The sequence below is a fragment of the Pantherophis guttatus genome, chromosome 18 (genome assembly GCF_059756535.1).
Source record: "Pantherophis guttatus breed Tessera chromosome 18, ASM5975653v1, whole genome shotgun sequence".
NCBI lineage: Eukaryota > Metazoa > Chordata > Lepidosauria > Squamata > Colubridae > Pantherophis > Pantherophis guttatus.
This window is the reverse complement of record NC_142080.1, coordinates 1,945,905-1,963,637: the sequence shown is the minus strand read 5'-3', so window position 1 is coordinate 1,963,637 and position 17,733 is coordinate 1,945,905. Positions and strand designations below refer to the sequence as shown.

Here is a 17,733-nt window from a genome sequence, read left to right as displayed (position 1 = left end):
AAGACTTTCAAGTTGGTATAGAATAGAATAACAGAGTTGGAAGGGACCTTGGAGGTCTTCTAGTCCAACTCCCTGCTTAGGCAGGAAACCCTATACCACTTCAGACAAATGGTTATCCAACATCTTCTTAAAAACTTCCAGTGTTGGAGCATTCACAACTTCTGGAGGCACATTGTTCCACTGATTAATTGTTCTAACTGTCAGGAAATTTCTCCTTAGTTCTAGGACTTTCAAGTTTGTATGTTCTAGGACTTTCAAAGTTTCTATGTTCTAGGACTTTTGAGTTTGTATGTTCTAGGACTTTCAAGTTTGTATATTCTAGGACTTTCGAGTTTGCATGTTGAAGGACTTTCAAGTTTGCATGTTCTAGGACTTTCAAGTTTGCATGTCCTAGATTTTCAAGTTTGTATGTTCTAGGACTTTCAAAGTTTCTATGTTCTAGGACTTTTGAGTTTGTATGTTCTAGGACTTTCAAGTTTGTATATTCTAGGACTTTCGAGTTTGCATGTTGAAGGACTTTCAAGTTTGCATGTTCTAGGACTTTCAAGTTTGCATGTTCTAGATTTTCAAGTTTGTATGTTCTAGGACTTAGGGGAAAAAAGAAAGAAAAAAAATGTGGTCCATGCTTCCGCAGCTGTTCTCTTAAAACCCATAAAAATCAATGTTACTCCTGAGGAAGAAGGTGCCACAAGTTTCCCCAAGGTAAATATGGATTCCATATCATCTGGAGAACTTTTGCTAGACCCCCTTGAGAGACAAAGTTTGTCTGATTTGGAGTTGTGTGTTAACCAACCCAACCATCGTGGTTTGTGGAGCTGTACAAGCCAGTAAAACTAGCCAGTTGTGGATAATTCAGCAAACTGTGATTGATATATCATAGTTTAGTGCCATATGAATTAAGCGTGTCACCAATTTGTAGATGGGGCTAAGGGACCATTGATGTTGTTAAAATACAAGGTGTAGCATCCTTTATCTTTGGATACTGCTGGGTCTTGTTGCCTACAGTGGATTGCCACTTAGCTAGCCCACTACACTAAACCACACACAAATGCATACTCCCACAACACACTAATGAACGGTAGCAACTGTGGGTCTTTCTAAAGGTAAGTGGGATCTCATGTGGATATGTTTCAGCCAAATATTGCCACACTTAATCTGAGAATAATGGAATTGGAAGGGACTGTGGAAATCTTCTAACTCAACTCCCTGCTCAAGCAGGAGATCCTACACCATTCTGGACAAGTGGCTGTCCCACAACTTTAGAGTTGCGGCTTGCAATGTGAATTGTAGTTGTGAAATCCTCATGGTTGATGGGACAGAAAACAGAAGACGATGTCTTCTCCATCTTTTCATCTCCTTCCCCAACTCCCTGGTTCCTCCTGAAAACATCTAGAAATGTTACGTCTCAATCGTAAGGTTCTCCTCGTTAACCCCGATGAAATCTGATAACGGAATTGCAACCCATTTAACTCTGCCAACATTAACTTTCCTTAGAAAACAGCTCCAGGGAGTAGCCAGAACTTCAGAGTTAATTTACAACCATGAGCTATTCATTTTCCTCCTAGCATTGCTAAAACAGCATAATTGTAGGTGGAAAATATGCCCAACTCCCATGTTTTACAATTTTTTCTTCTTTGGCTATGTGTATATTTAAAATTAGGCTTCCGATATTTTTGGCCCTTCAGGTAAGAAAACACAATGGTAGGAGACGACGTTCTTGTCACATTCTCTGAGTTTCAACCTGGAAATTCTACTTTAGTTTGAGTTTCAATCTAGTTTTAATTTAGTTGTGAATTTAAATTTAGTTTGAGTTTGAGTTTACTTTGAGTTTCAATCTGGAAATTCTAATTTACAAGGATTGGCACATGTTTGGCGTTAAGAAACTGGACGGTGTATAACTTTAAACATGATGTTGAACTCCTCTTAATGTTTGGCTCTCAAGAACTTATAAAAGAACATAGAATATCAGAGTTGGAAGGGACCTTGGAGGTCTTCTAGTCCAACCCCCTGTTTAAGCAGGAGACCCTATACTATTTCAGACAAAGGGTTGTCCGATCTCTTCTTGAAAGCGTCCAATGATGGAGCACCCACAACTTCTAGTGGCAAGCTGTTCCACGGGTTGATTGTTCTCACTGTCAGGAAATTTCTCCTTAGTTCTAGGTTGCTTCTCTCCTGGATTAGTTTCTATCCGTTGCTTCTTGTCCTGCCTTCAGGTGCTTTGGAGAACAGGTTGACCCCCTCTTCTTTGGGGCAGCCTCTCAAATATGGGAAGACTGTTATCATATCATCCCTGGTCCTTCTTTTCATTAAACTAGCTATACCCAATTCCTACAACCGTTCTTCATATATTTTAGCCTCCAGTCCCTTAATCATCTTCTGTTGCTCTTCTCCTCACTTATCCAAAGTCTCAACATCTGTTTTTTAACGTGGGGACCAAAACTGGATGCAGGACTTTATGAAATACATCCACACACTGATAATTTTTTTTCTTCTCCAGAGAAGTTAATTTTGGGAAATAGGAATCTCAAGGACATGCATAATAACTTAACTGGCAGCGTCTTCACCACAAAACTTGTAAGGTAGGTTAGCTTAAGATCACGGCAGGTGGTCTGGTGAATTTCTTCACTAGGATGTCCTTCAGATCTCCCTGGGCCTAGTTGAAGATGTGTTTTGTGAAAGCACAGTAAAATAAATCAGCCAACCATTGTGTGTGGACGTGCCAGTGAGCTGTTCCAGTCATCTGAGGCCATGATCGGTATGGTTGTTGTGCGCCGTGATACAACAAGGACGGAAGGCAAGGAATTTCAGAATGGCCCTGCTGAGATGTGGTTGAGCATTCTGGATTCCACCAGAGGTGAGTGTATGTCAAAGAAATTCCCCATTGTGTCACTTCCTATGCAATTAGTTGCCCACATGTTTCTGCGGGTAAGATGATCAGTGTCGCAGAGCTATCACTGGAAAAAATCCTGAAGGTTGACGTGGTGTCACTCAAGATAATCCTTGGATGGTCCCAGGCAGTTGAGAACCTCCATCGATTGAGTAATGAAGAGAGTGGGCCATAACATCAGTCAAAAGATCCAACTCATTGAACGAGGTGTAACAAGTTTATGTGGTTTGTAGCTCAAGGTGAGATCTCCAAACTCTGCCCACAAGAAGGTTTGAGTTTAATCTTCCCATCTACAGGGGAGGAGTCCTACTTCACAGACAAAGGATCTGAAGGATTATTGTTTGAAGGTATCAGGGATACCTCCCAAGATTGCTATGAAACCTTCATCTGGAGATCTGACAACAGGCCAGTGTATCAATTCAATTGAATGATAAGTAGCATATCCTGAAATGAGATGGCAATGCAACGTATGGGTTGGTTGAAACATCTGTCAGGCTTCTGAGTAGGTCATCATAATCCAAACTGTCTCGGTATAAAAATAAAGTGAGAATGAATAATGACAGAAGAGACCCATAACTACATGGAGAAGGACTTCTGAGGAGATCCTTGCCCAATCTTAGTGCAAAATATGTGTGTGCCTTTTTCTATTTCTGCTTCTCTCTTGGGAACCATCCCTGCACCTTTTCAAGCCTGGCCTTCCCTGGTGGATCAAACTAGCTTTGAGCTGGAGATGGTAGATTGAATGAAAACAAGGACTAGGAGTGACACGATAGCAGTGTTCCAGTATTTGAGGGGCTGCCCCAAAGAAGTGGGGTCAAACTATTCTCCAAAGCGCCAGGAGGCAAGACAAGAAACAATGGATGGACACTAATCAAGGGCAGAAACAACCTGGAATTAAGGAGAAACTTCCTGACAGTGAGGAGAATTAACCAGTGGAACAACTTGCCTTCAGACGTTGTGGGTGCTTCATCACTGGAGTTTTTTTGTTTTTAAAGAGGGATCTGGTTGATGTTTCTGGTTTGTAGACACGGAATCTGCTTTTGGTCTCCTAATGCAATCTGGATTCCATCCAGGTTAGATACCATAACTTGCTGAGATATTAAAGGTATCTCAAGATTGCACTGATTGTCAGTGACCTTGAAAAAGACATTTGATCCAATTTCATTTTAATTGTTTTCCAATCCTTGATAGCTTTTTAAAAAAAAAAAAAAAAATAGCGGTAATGAGTGCTGTGGTTGGAGATTGGAACAGGATATGTCAATGGGTGACACCAAAAAACCCTACCTGGACAAGAGAAAAAAACAAAACAAAAGTATACACAATTACTACCAAAGGTGCTTTTTTCAAGAAGCAACTGGACTTCCTTGTTTTTTCCTTTTGAAGACCTTTCGCTTCTCGTCCAAGAAGCTTCTTCAGCGCTGACAGGATGGAGGAGAACGGAAGGATTTATACTCCTTGCAGACAGATGGTCGTTTGCATCCTTTTAGAGGGTTGTTGAGGCCACTTGGTGGTTTATCTGTGTCCTCAGGGTCACCTGAGTGGTGCTAATGAAGAGCCGAGGTGGCGCAGTGGTTAGAGTGCAGTACTGCAGCTACTTCAGCTGACTGCTAGTTCAGCAGATCAGCGGATCAAATCTCAGCGGCTCAAGGTTGACTCAGCCTTCCATCCTTCCGAGGTGGGTCAAATGAGGACCCAGATTGTTGGGGGGCAATATGCTATTTAGTATACTGTCTATGGTGTAAGCTGCCCAGAGTCCTCGGAGAGTGGGCGGCATAGAAATATGACTAATAAAATAATAATAAATAAAATAATTCCTGTAGTCTGCAATTTTTCCTCTGGAAATCCATTCCTACTCCCACCCCATTCCAAGGGTGTCCATCCCAAATTGTAGAGCTAAACATCTGTAGAGATTCTCCAGTTATCCAGGTCATGGTTGTCCCAAAATTACTTTTTCAGGAGTCAACTGGACTTTCTGGTTTTCTCTTTTGAAGACGTTAGACAGGATAGATTATAGAAAAAAGAATTATGATGTCACTTTAGATAAGAGAGGTAAAAATATAATTGTACCAAAGGTGGGATTCGTATAATTTACAGGACAGCATAGAGCTGGGGCAGGTAGGTAGGCCCACCTGCAATTTCCGCTACTGATTCTCCTGAACTGGCCCAAACCGGTTCGGCTAAAACCGGCTGAATACCATCTCTGAATTGTACTTACGGCTGCCGTGTATCTTTTTTCTTTCTAATTTTTGACAGGAATCCTTCCTTTCCCCACCATCCCATCAGAACTGAAGAAGCTTCTTGGATGAGAAGAGAAACGTCTTCAAAAGAAAAAGAAAAAAACCCAAGAAAATCCAGTTGCCTCCTGAAAAAGCACCTTTGGGACAATCATGAGCTGAATGACTGAGAATCTCTGCAGACAATTACCACCAATTCTCAGTTTTTCTTTTTTTAATTTCATAAAGCTATTCTAAGTCTAAAAGGGACACGGTGGCTCAGTGGCTAAGACCCTGAGCTTGTCGATTGAAAGGTCGGCAGTTCAGCAGTTCGAATCTCTACTGCCGCGTAACGGGGTGAGCTCCCGTGACTTGTCCCAGCTTCTGCCAACCTAGCAGTTCGAAAGCACGTAAAAAAAATGCAAGTAGAAAAATAGGGACCCCCTTTGGTGGGAAGGTAACAGCGTTCCGTGCGCCTTTGGCGTTGAGTCATGCCGGCCACATGACCACGGAGATGTCTTCGGACAGCGCTGGCTCTTCGGCTTTGAAACGGAGATGAGCACCGCCCCCTAGAGTTGGGAACGACTAGCACGCATGTGTGGGGGAAACTTTACCTTTACCTATTCTTCCTGCCTCCATTTTCTCTTTGTGAAGGTCAGAAGGGAGACTCAAGACAAGTCAGAACTTTGAATAAATACGCAATCAACAACCAGTTGTTATTCTTTTTTAACACATGCATTGGTTTATTGCCACAGAAATAGGAAAGGAACAAGCTGAAAAAGTTCATGAGATGTCATGTCTCAGTAGAACTTCCATCTGTTGAGCTCCATTCATGGACTCCATAATACATCTCCAGAACTTTGTGGGTTAATTAGGACAGTGCTCAAGGACATTGTTTCTCTACTGAAGAAAAGCAGCTGGGCTTCCAGATGGGTGGTTGTGATGTAGGAGCTGGAGGTTTTTCAGCCTGAGGTGGGGTCTCCTTCTGGGACCTTGCTGGTGGCTCCTGCTTGGGAGAACACGGATTGTCCTTTGGTGGCAGACTTGATCTGATGTCCTTCTTCTGGGTAGACATCTTAGCTGAAGCTGGAAAGGAAGAGGTGAAATCAGAGGTGGGCTGCTGGGGGTTCGCAGGGGTTCGGCAGAACCTCTAGCTGAGATTCTCTGCAGTTCGGAGAACTCCCAAATCCCACTCCTGGCTGGCCCCTCCCCTCCCCTCCCAGGAGTCCCTACGCGGATCATTTTGGATGCAGGTAAGCGCAGGGTGTGTGCGGAGGCTCAGGAAGGGTGAAAAATGGGCCTACTGGAAGTTCGGGAAGGCCTGAAACGGGCCATTTCTGGCCTCCAGAGGGCCTCCGGAGCCTGGGGAGGCCATTTTCGCACTTCCGGAGGCTCGAGGAAAGACTCCAGAGGCCGGGTAGGGCAAAAATGCCCCTCCCACCATGGTTCAAGAGGCTGACTAGGCCACGCCCACCATGGCCATGCCCACCTAACAGAAAACCCCTTGCTAAAACTTTTGAAGCCCACCCCTGGGTGAAATCTTATGAGTTTGAGGATGGAGGAACGCCAATTGATCCATCCATGATCGAATCATTCTTTTGAATTCCATGGATTTGAAATGGGGGGGGGGGGAGGGAGGGAAGAAACCTTCTCTTTGCTTCTGAGCACTTCTTTCGCAAATAAAAACGTGCGTTGCGAATCACAGAATTTTTAAAAAGTTGTGTGGGTGAGAGTGGTAATTCTCGTTGGCCCAGCTTTTTTTTTTATGAAGAACAGTCACCATTAGGATAATGAATACACACGAATGACTCAAACGAAGGCAGGGAAAAAAAGAAAGAGAGAAAAAAAGGAATTATCTGAGCGGATTATTTTTTTTTAAAAAAACAAGAAATAATGACTGTTTACACATTTATGGTTTTAATTAATTTTGCATGCCACCCAGAGTCATGTTGGGTGAGATGGGCTGACCGAATAAATTTGAGAAATAAATTTTTAAAAAAATTAAAAATCAGTTTCTTTTAAATCTGATTCAGATTAACAGAGTTGGAAGGTCATCTAATTCAAAACCTCACCCAAATAATGGCCACAGTTCTAAAGACGGAAGGAATTAATGGCTCGGGAAAAATCCCGTCTTCCCGAGAAAGTGACAATTTCGGCTTTCCAGACCTTTGAAAAAATAAACTGCAATTTGACAATTCGAATCTCACCAGATTCAAGGTTGACTCAGCCTTCCAATCCTTCCGAGGTGGGTAAAATAAGGACCCAGATTGTTGGGGGGCAATATTTGCAAAAATATTGGAAATCACCCACAAATTTTCAAATATTGGAACAGTCTGGAACAGTCAAACCGGATGGGACAGCCGTACTCACTTTTCTGCGTAGCTGGAAGATCTAATGTGGAACAAGTGATGGTCAGAAGAATTGAGAATTTAAAAGACCAAGGGATGAGTTTTTATAGACCGTATTGCAAAGAAACGCCCAATAACGTTTCTATTCTGCGCATTTTGGAAAACACGAGTCTTCATTGCTCAACGAACCAAACATTTCTATGTACCTCACCTGACTTGCAAAGGTACCTTTTGAGAACAGGTTAACGTCTATTTTTAGAAAACTATTTTTGCTTCTCGCCAAATCTGTTCCGTCCCATACGGATATCCCTCTTTAGAAGTTTCCAAAAAAAAGGTAGACCAGTGTCTCTTGTTTATTTATAGTTTCTTTCTACCCTCTGTTTCCTCCAAGTCTTTCCTTCCTGTTTTAGGCTCAGACAATTCTTGAAATTTAAGTTTAATTCTAGGATTAGGGACAGGGGTGGGATTCAGAAATTTTAGTAACTGGATCTCTGCCCGGTTGCTGGGTGGGAGTGGCCATGGCCTACTCAGAGTCCTGCATCATGGGGGGGGGGAGCGTTTTCACCCTCCCCAGACTTTGTAGGCTTTTCTTGAGCCTCTGGGAGGGTAAAAACGGCCTCCCCAGGCTCCGGAGGCCTTCTGGAGGCCGGAAACTGGCCCATTTTTGGACTTCCGATACTTCTGGTAGGCCCATTTTTCGTGCTCCCAGAGCCTCTGTGCAGGTGCTGCACTTACCTGGTGTCCAAAACGGGCCGCGTGGAGACTCCTGGGAGGGGAGGGGTGGAGTGGATGGGGTCAGCTAGTCCTACCGGTTCAGCAAACCAGTTTAAAATTAATATCCGGTTCACCTGATCCGAACCGGTTGAATCCCACCCATGTTTAAGGAGAAATTCTGCTGGTCAATGAGCAAACTGAATTGAAAGATCACTGGAGGTCTTCAAGAAGAGACCGGACAGCCATTTGTCTGGAATGAGACAGGATCTCCTGTTTGAGAAGGAGGTTGGACTAGAAGACCACCAAGGTCCCTACCAACCCTGTGATTCTGTGTTTTCTGTTCTGTTTGAATTCAGGGATTCCACGGTTGTTGAACTTGCAAATGTTATTTTTCCATCTTTTTGATAGACAGGCTAAGAATGCGGGGAGCAACAACATGAATTTTCATCGGTCTTGCGACACCGTCTCCAACTCCTACAAAATGATCAGTTTAACATAATTTTGGGGTGGCATTTGAGCCCACATGCCCAGGGAAGGCCTGGTACAGAATAAGTAAATATTTAGGGCAAGAATGAGTCAAAATAAACAAATACCAAAGATAGTGGGCAGGTGAGGTCCTACGTGTCTCTGCAGATGATTTGCCATCTCAGTTGGTGGGAATGTTGTATAAAAGGAACCATCGTCCCCAAGGAAACTCATCAGCTCCTAGACGCCTGTTGAGATAACTTGGAGATCAGTTGGGTGAGTACCAGAAGTTCTTTCTCTTCTGTGGGATCCATCAAGACGCTTCCTCAACATCTCGTCGAGGAACATTGGTAGCTTCCCAGATTTCCTATTGGCAAGTTTCTGAGATGTTACCATGACCTCTGTCTCAAAACGATGCCTGGTCCACCTTCTACGAGGGCTGATCATTAGACCACCTAATGCAGAAGGACCTCTTCTCACTGAAAATAGGCTGGTTTTTCTTTTAGTCTCTGATTGAACCTAACGGCAAATGGAGTAGACCCCTAAAATATTGTATCTTCTCCATTGTGGAGAATTTTTTTTTGGAGGAAACTTGATGGCTAGTTGCAGGGCTGCAGAAGTAGAATTTGATGGAAAACTTAGAAGTATGTATGTGCATTTGTTTGTTTTTTTTAAAAAATATTTTTTCTCAAGATTGTGTGTTCCTAATTAGGTTAGTCTAAGGTTAGCAAGAAGGGACGTGGTGGCTCAGTGGCTAAGAAGCTGAGCTTGCCGATCAAAAAGTCGGCAGTTCAGTGGTTCAAATCCCTAGTGCCGTGTAACGGGGTGAGCTCCCGTGACTTGTCCCAGCTTCTGCCAACCTAGCAGTTCAAAGGAACGTTAAAAATGCAAGTAGAAAAATAGGGACCACCTTTGGTGGGAAGGGAACAGCGTTCCGTGAGCCTTTGGCATTGAGTCATGCCAGCCACATGACCACGGAGACGTCTTCGGACAGTGCTGGCTCTTCAGCTTTGAAACGGAGATGAGCACCGCCCCCTAGAGTCGGGAACGACTAGCACATATGTGCGAGAGGAACCTTTACCTTTAAGGTTAGCAATGAGCTTTGGGGTGGTTGAGAGTTATATTTTTCTTCCTTGACTGACGGATGGATCCTGAACTCAAGTAACTATGAGAAATCTGTATAAAGAAATAGATGGTTTCAAGACCAAAACTTTCCATCTAACATGAACGTAAAATTTCATGAAATTAACTAACTGGAGAACAATTGTTCTCTGTGTAATTTAAAGTGTTCCTCGTAACTCATGCTGAACATTAGAATTAGGTGGAAGGGATAGGAAGTCGTGTCATCTAGGTTGGAAAGGGTCATGGTGAAAAATCTGGTTGTACAATTTTGGGTTTCAAGAGATTTATGAAATACTTATAGGGAAAGGTAGGACTCGCCCAGGGTGGAAACAAAGCTTTTGAGTGTCATATCTCAGATGCTTCATCAACCTAAAGTTCTTGAGAATGACCATAAAGCAAGTTTCCCCTCAAACTAAGTATCTTGGAATCTTGGGTTTTTCATGGTCCAGTCCAGATCTAGAAACCTTCCTAAATTACATTGGGAGATTAAAAAGGAAAGAGATTCTACAAAAAACAAAAAAAGACTGGGAGGTGGAGAGTCCTTCTGCACAGATCTGGAACTTTGAGACCTTCTCAACTTCATCCCAAGGCTAACATCATTGTCTTTCTTCTTGCTTTGTTCTCAGAGACACAGAAAACATGAGCCAACAACAGCAAAGAGGAGGATGTTGCTGTTGTAGATGCTGTGGAGGAGGTGGTGGCGGTGGTGGGAGCAGATGCCACGGTGGTGGTAGTTCTCAAGTCAGCCGCAGCAGCGGTGGTGGCTGTTGTGGGAGAAGCGGCGGAGGATCTTCTCAACAAAGCCAGAGCAGCGGTGGTGGCTGCTGTGGGAGAAGCGGCGGAGGGTCTTCTCAACAAACCCACAGCAGTGGTGGTGGCTGCTGTGGTGGAAGTTCTGGAGGGTCTTCTCAACATACCCAGAGCAGTGGTGGTAGCTGCTGTGGTGGATCTTCTCAGCAGAAGATGAAGTAGATGTGTCCAGGAACTCCTGTACAAATTCACTACTCAACAATATGTATTTCTTCTCTCCTTGTAAACCAACTATGCTTTGACATCTCCAGGTGGCCTTGGGTGAGACCTTCTTGTCTTTGGACATCCCTGTGAAGGTATTAAAACCCCCTTTCACGCAAGACACTGAGCGTTGTGGTATTCTTTTCATGCCTCCACTGAACTGTGTATGTATAGTATGCACATGGAAGACGCGTCTTTCCAACTCAGATTAATGACACAACCAGTGGTGGGTTCTACCGGTTCGGGCGAATTGTTAAGCTCTGACTTTCAGCTGTGAGCAAACCGGTTCGCTCCAATTTTGAAGTGGGCCCGCCCGCCCCTGCGCTATACTCACCTATATTTCCGTTTCTGAAGTCCAGCTGATCGGCGCAGCAGAGTGGATTGCCGCGCCTCAGCTGTTTTCCTTGCTGGCAGCAATGCGGAGGTTAGTGTCAGGTTTTCAGGCTGTCTTCAAATAAATTGCATCGCAAACAAAGTCTTTTATAAAACAAATTTCCATTTTATTAAGCACAGCACTTTTTACACCGACTCGTTGCAGCCAGCACTGACGTGCTGACCCAAAACCCCTCCTCTTCCTTCCCCCACTCCTCTGCATTCATTGGCCATCTTCCGAATCATTCACCCCAAATCTACTGCTCCAATTCAAAGAATTTCCCCCCTCCCATCCATCTCCTAGGGGACATTATCTCCAGAGGAAATAAGTAGGTGAAAGGCAACCGTCCCGATACAGACGCCTGCATTCTCCTTCTTATGTCAGCACTAGGATAAATGCATCTTGATGTGAGTTTTCTCCAGATTGTGCACTCGTGCGCTTAGCGAACCGGTTGTTAAATCAGTAGGATCCCACCCCTGGACACAACCCAGGCTTACATTATATAACCCACCTAGTCATGAGTTCTCCTGAATTCCAGATAAAGACCATTCCTAGCTCTGATCTTCTGGATACAAAGCATGTTTTCTATCGCGCATCACCCCTAAAATCCACAAAAATATTCTAAGGTTCTACGATTCTACATTTTGGAGGTAAGAAATTCCAGTCCATCAGTTTGCTTGGTCCATCCAACTGGCTGAAGGAACTTCAAAGAGTTCTTGGTTGAACCGAGGGATTTTTGCCCTGGGTTTCAAAACAGACAACCCTTCACACACGTCTTCACACGTTCTCTGAAGTCTAAATTAAGTCAAGCTGGCCCTGAGCAGTAGAACTTGTAACTCTTGTTCGGTGATGTATATTCATAATATTTTATATATTTCCCGGTTACTGCCCAACCTTAATTCATATTGAAAAATCTAGCAAACATCTCGTTCCTTTGGGGTTTTTTTCCCCCCCAAACTGCACCGACATTGTCCATGCACCCGAAAAAAAACAGGAGGGAGGAAAGATAATGAGTTAGTTTAGTTTCAATTTCAGTTTTATTAAAAAGGGCAGCTTATTGGTGCTTGCTCATTTTTCAGAATGGAGCCAGGAACACTTGAGAGGTTAGGAACAAAGCATTCTGGGGGGAAAAAAACGGCAGTTGGTTGCCCTACATTTATTCCTCCCCACTCCTAATTATGCACCTTCCCATGGGTGGGTGAGAGCAAAGTCTTCTTCTAGGTGTTGTGGTCCAGGAAAGGAAAGGAAATTGGCAGGTTTTATTTTTTTTTCATTTATCAAATGTATGTGGTTGCCCATCTCACAACAAAGGGGCTCTGGGTGGCACGCAACAGAGCTGAAAACAATTAATATATAATTAATCAATAGTAATAGCAACAAGCTGGCGATAGCAAAAGAGAAAGAATTGGAGAAAAATCACCAAATAATAAAGACCTGTAAATAGAGGTAGAACGACTGTGGCAAAAGAAAGCAAGTTCTTGCTTGCTTTATTATTGGAAGTCTCTTGCTTCCAATAAGTGATAGGCAATTTGGGTGTAATCTCAGAACATCTGGAGCACCTCTTGAACATCATTGGCATTGACAAAAATCCCCATCAGTCAATTGCAAAAGGCAGCTTAGCTTGGAATGGCTGACATCAACATCTGTCTATCAAGTTCTTCTTGGGAAGAACTTGATGGGTGGAAATAAAGACAAAATCCAGTCTGAACATCTGGTTGACTGTGGAACCGACCATAATAATAATACATTGACATTGATGGCATTGACAAAAATCCCCATCGGTCAATTGCAAAAGGCAGCTTGGCTTGGAACAGCTGACATCCTGCGAGGAGACCTTCAACACCATCAGTATCAGTATATGTATCTGTCTTATCTCAGGTTCTTGGGAAGAACTTGATGGGTGGAAATAAAGACAAAATCTGGTCTGAACATCTGGTTGATTGTGAAACTGACCATAATAACAATTATGATACATTGATATTAATGGCATTGACAAAAATCCCCATCGGTCAATTGCGAAAGGCAGCTTGACCTGGGACAGCTGACATCCTGTGATGTCAACGCCATCAATTATTTATTTATTTATTTAAATTTCTATACCGCCCTACTCCCGAAGGACTCAGGGCAGTGAACAGCCAGAAGATAAAACACATAAATACAAAAATTTAAAATAGAATAAAAGCAAATTAAATAATTTGGCTGAATTTAAAATACCCCATAATTTAAAAACAAATTAAAATTTACATTTAAAAAGGGGAGAGGATTTAGACAATTGTCTTTGTTTAATCAACACCTTTAACACCATCGATCATCAACATCTGGCTATCAAAGAAATGCCAAACCCAGCCTGAACATCTAGCTGACTGTATGAGGAACAGAATAAAGAAAGAAAGAAGAAAAACTATAAAAAATGCAAAGCTAAAAGAGAGAGAGAGAAAAAAAATTAGGCCGAGAGAAGATGTTAATTATAGTGGAGCCACCCCAAAGGTTCAGATGCATTCTAGGTCCAGATTTGGATGTCCTACAGGAGGACATTGTACAGAACAGAGAATTCTAGATTTTCTGGATTTTTGTTCTCAGCTATTTCGCCCCACTGGATCCAATCTCGTTTCAGTGGATCTGAGAATCCTTGGCATCACTTCCTCTGCTCTAGTTGATGAACCAAAACACACACCCAGTGAGTCATATTTTGACATTCCTTCATTCCATCCCAGGAGATAAGTTAATTGACAAATCTGATAAAGAGGAAGTGAACACCCAACGTGTTCCGTTGGGATGGGTCACCCTTTTTGAATTTTTTCGAATCGGCTCCTTCAATGACTCCTAAAAGGATTTCCCCCCCCCTTTTTTTTTTTAAAAAAAAATCTGATCCTGTAAGTAAAAACGGTTACTCCTTTGAAGACAGCAAAGCCCACATTCTGGACAGAAAGAACCACTGGTGTGAAAGAGTAAGATTTTACTCCACTGTAGATTTTGCTCCACGAATTGTTGCCAACTCTAGCGGGGGCGGTGCACACCTCCGTTTCAAGGCCATTGAACCGGTACTGTCCGAAGACATTTCTGCCAGGGAGTGCGTTACTTTCCCACCAAAGTGGTACCTATTTATCTGCTCGCGTTTGCATGTTTTCGAACTGCTAGGTTGGTAGGAGCTGAGGTGAGGACGGGAGCTCACTCCATTGCGTGGTGCTCAGGTCTCGAACCTGGGCTGCTGGCTTTCCACCCAACAAGCCCAGCATCATAACCACTGAGCCACCCTGCCACCCTGTGAAAGAGGTGATCTGTGTTAAAACTGACAGCCCCCCCCTTAACAAAGGGGGGGGGAGAATACAACACCACCTATCTCCTGTTTACAACACAGTCCTTTTAGCAGTTCCAAGAAGGTTCCACACCCATTTGCACTCTGATACAGGTGAACCTGAGGGTACAGATAAACTCCCAAATGGCCTCAATGACTCTCAGAAAGAGCGCTAACGACCAGATGACTGCACAGAATATACATCCTTCCATTCCCCACCATTCAGTCAGAACTGAAAAAGCTTCTTGGATGAGAAGTGAAACATTTTCAAGGAAAACATCAGGAAAGTTCAGTTGGAAATATTATTATTATTATTATTACTATTACTATTATTATTATTATTATTATTATTATTATTATTATTATTATTTTAAAAAGAGAGAATGGAATAAGCTTAATTCAAGGATTAATATTTTTTATTGAAGCTTAGTTCATTCACACATGCATCTGGACCATGGGAAGGAAGGGAGGAAGGAAGGGAGGGAGGGAGGGAGGGAGGAAAAGGAGATAAGGGGGAGAGAGGGAGGGAGGGAGGGAGGAAGGAAGGAGGAAAGGAAGGAAGGAAGGAAGGAAGGAAGGAAGGAAGGAAGGAAGGAAGGAAGGAAGGAAGGAGACAGAGCTAGAGGTTACAATATTTTCTTGTGATTTTGCAGAGCGAAGATAACAGTTGGACATTCTTCTCAGGATCCTCGCAAGTTAAAGCCAAGAGTTCGGAGAATGGGCCGATGGATGGGCAGAAGACAGGAAGTGGGGACGATCACTTCCTGCGGAAGAGTCCCCCTTCTAGGAATTCTTCTGGCTTTTCCTTCTAGGAAGGCCCTTGGCAATTTTTCCTCTTCTGCTGCTGGTATCTTGGGTGCTGGGGGAGCTCCTCATCCGACTTCCCTTGGTAACCGCAGGGATCTGTTGAATAATGCTGCTGGTCCTCACACTCCTCGTTAGGGAAGTTGTTTCTAGACTCGGCACAAGAGTTGCCGCAGGGTGGATATTCATCATTCTGTTGGTGATGTTTGTCTTCCTGGGCGCCCATGTTTCTTGGTTCTTGAAGAAGAAGTGACGCTGAAAGGAAAGGGAGGAAACCATGAATGTCAGGCTCCAAACCCCCCTCCCCCCAAGAAAGACACATCACGATTCTTCTGAGCATGACCGTTCCTCATTTGTGGATGGAAAACTTGTCAAATCAAAGCACATTCCTTGCACCCCAAACCTTATACCGGTGGTGGGTTGCTACCGGTTCGCCCCGGTTCGAGCAAACTGGTCACAGCAGCGGCAGGAGGCTCTGTTCACCTGCCCGGACGTCATCAAATACGCTTTCAAATGCGCAGAAGTGGCGCACGCGTGAGTAAACCGGTAGCAAAGTTAAGTGAAACCCACCCCTGCCTTATACAGGTACTCCTTGATTACGAACGCAATAGCCCAATAGCAGCTAGTTGCCAAGCATCTGAATTTTGATCCCGTGACCCTGGGGATGCTCCAGTGGTGTGATAAATGGTCATAAGACACTTTTTCCAGTGCCGGTGTAACTTCGAACAGTCACTAAGTGAAACTGTTGTAAGTCGAGGACTACCTGAAATTTCCTCAAGGCAGGGAGAGAAAAAGCTAGGTTGAGTTAACATTCAACAATCTCCTTCCTTCCTGGTCTGAAAACTGTCTTTCTTAGTCAACCGTGAACATGAGGTCTGTTGGAAAGGCAGAAAGGAAGGGAAACCTAACCATTGCCACCGTTACCATCCCCATCATCCTGTCTGACCAGTTCAGAGGAATGTCTAGTCCACCATTCAAAGCTTGTCCAGATACCTCCACGATGTTTTTTATGGATGGAAGGAGGTCTTAGCTCCCTTTTCACTGCCATCTCCAACCGTTGGGTTTAAAGCATGCCACCTTCGATTCTGGAGCTACTCTGAAGACAACAACTGGCAACTTGAGAGAGGTCCTCCATCCATTTATCTTCTAACCTCTTTCAGAAACCACCTCTGCAATTGGTATAAAGGAGACCTCCCCCAGGAGAACTGGGCACAGTTTAAAGTAGGCCTTCCTTTTGATCCATCCTCAATCTCTGTGGTGGGTTTCCCTACTAGAAATGACCATCCACCATCCATGTTCTTCTAAAGTATCTAGGAGTCCATATCTCTATGACAGAGGTCTTCAAACTTGGCAGCCTTCAGACTTGTGGACTTCAACTCCCAGAATTCTCCAGCCAGCTTAGTTTAGCTTAGCTGGCTGGAGAATTCTGGGAGTTGAAGTCCACAAGTCTTAAGGCTGCCAAGTTTGAAGACCTCTGCTCTATGATATCCCCTTCCATCTCTTGGTCTCTTCCCTCCTCTCTTAGCCTCCTCAACCTTGTCTGTGTTTCTCTCTTCTAGAAGTTGAAGAAGAAAAAATGAGCTTGGTCAGAGAGACAAAACAGAAGGAACATACCTGGTTCTCAAGGAGATCTCTGAAGGACGTCAAATTGTAGTATGGACACCCTGTCCAAGGGACCTTTTTATATACCGTTTCTTAGGCCGTCCGGGAGTGAGACATCACCCAGCTATGCCTGTGCTTATTTTCCTTTTGTCTCTTGAATAAAAGACCATTCTAATGAGCTCGTGATCTGCAACCTTCCTTTTGACTCAGGATATTAAAATCATGCTAAAGAGCAAATGGATGCATTTTTAATCATCCCCATGTTAGTCTTGATCTCAGGGATGGATATGCCAGGCACACCTAGGAAATAAAAAAATTGGGAGGGCGGGGGGGAGATCTCTAGGAGATAATTTCCCCCTCCATCAATGGAGGGTTTCAAAGTAGATTGGACAACCATTTGACTGGGATAGTGTAAGGTCTTCTGCTCAAGCAGTGGGTTGGACTAGAAGACCTCTGAGGTCCCTCCCAACCCTAGGATTCCAAGTTCTGTGTTCTAAACGGTTGAATTAAAAAAAAATAAAAGAAAATGCTTGTTTCAAACTTGTTATGTTTTTAATCCTATGTTACATACATCTGGGATTAAACTTGACGCAAATATTCATTTATACGCCAATAAAGGAGAATATTTGTAGCTCAGGGTTGACATGAGGGGGTCCTTGGTGCTCTCTGAACTTGCTTCAGTGGTGGGTTGCCCCCAGTTCAGTCCGGTTTGCAAGAACCGGTAGTAAAATCGGCGGGAGGCTCTGCCCACTGAATCAACGTCATTAGGTGTCGAGCCCGACATCAGCTTGACATATTTGTCGGAGGGAGAGACATCCAAGGCCGATTAAAGAATCCAAGGCCGACTAAAGAATCTACAGAAAAGCAAGATTCTGCGCATGCACAGAAGCGCACATGAT

The 17,733-nt window shown here is 43.7% G+C and overlaps 3 long non-coding RNA genes across 3 annotated transcripts; 1 reads left to right on the top strand and 2 right to left on the bottom strand.

The window, feature by feature from the left end:
• Positions 1-5,813: 5,813 nt before the first annotated feature.
• On the bottom strand, positions 5,814-7,608 carry LOC148111504 (uncharacterized). Its single transcript, XR_015730327.1, has 2 exons — positions 7,471-7,608; positions 5,814-6,186 (listed from the first exon to the last, which is right to left on the bottom strand). It is a non-coding gene; the product is annotated as an uncharacterized LOC148111504 (long non-coding RNA).
• Positions 7,609-8,604: 996 nt separating this feature from the next.
• LOC148111503 (uncharacterized) lies at positions 8,605-10,879 on the top strand. The gene is made up of 2 exons (XR_015730392.1): positions 8,605-8,903; positions 10,376-10,879. It is a non-coding gene; the product is annotated as an uncharacterized LOC148111503 (long non-coding RNA).
• A 3,947-nt stretch (positions 10,880-14,826) lies between these two features.
• On the bottom strand, positions 14,827-17,316 carry LOC148111502 (uncharacterized). Its single transcript, XR_015730372.1, has 2 exons — positions 16,847-17,316; positions 14,827-15,487 (listed from the first exon to the last, which is right to left on the bottom strand). It is a non-coding gene; the product is annotated as an uncharacterized LOC148111502 (long non-coding RNA).
• Positions 17,317-17,733: the final 417 nt, after the last annotated feature.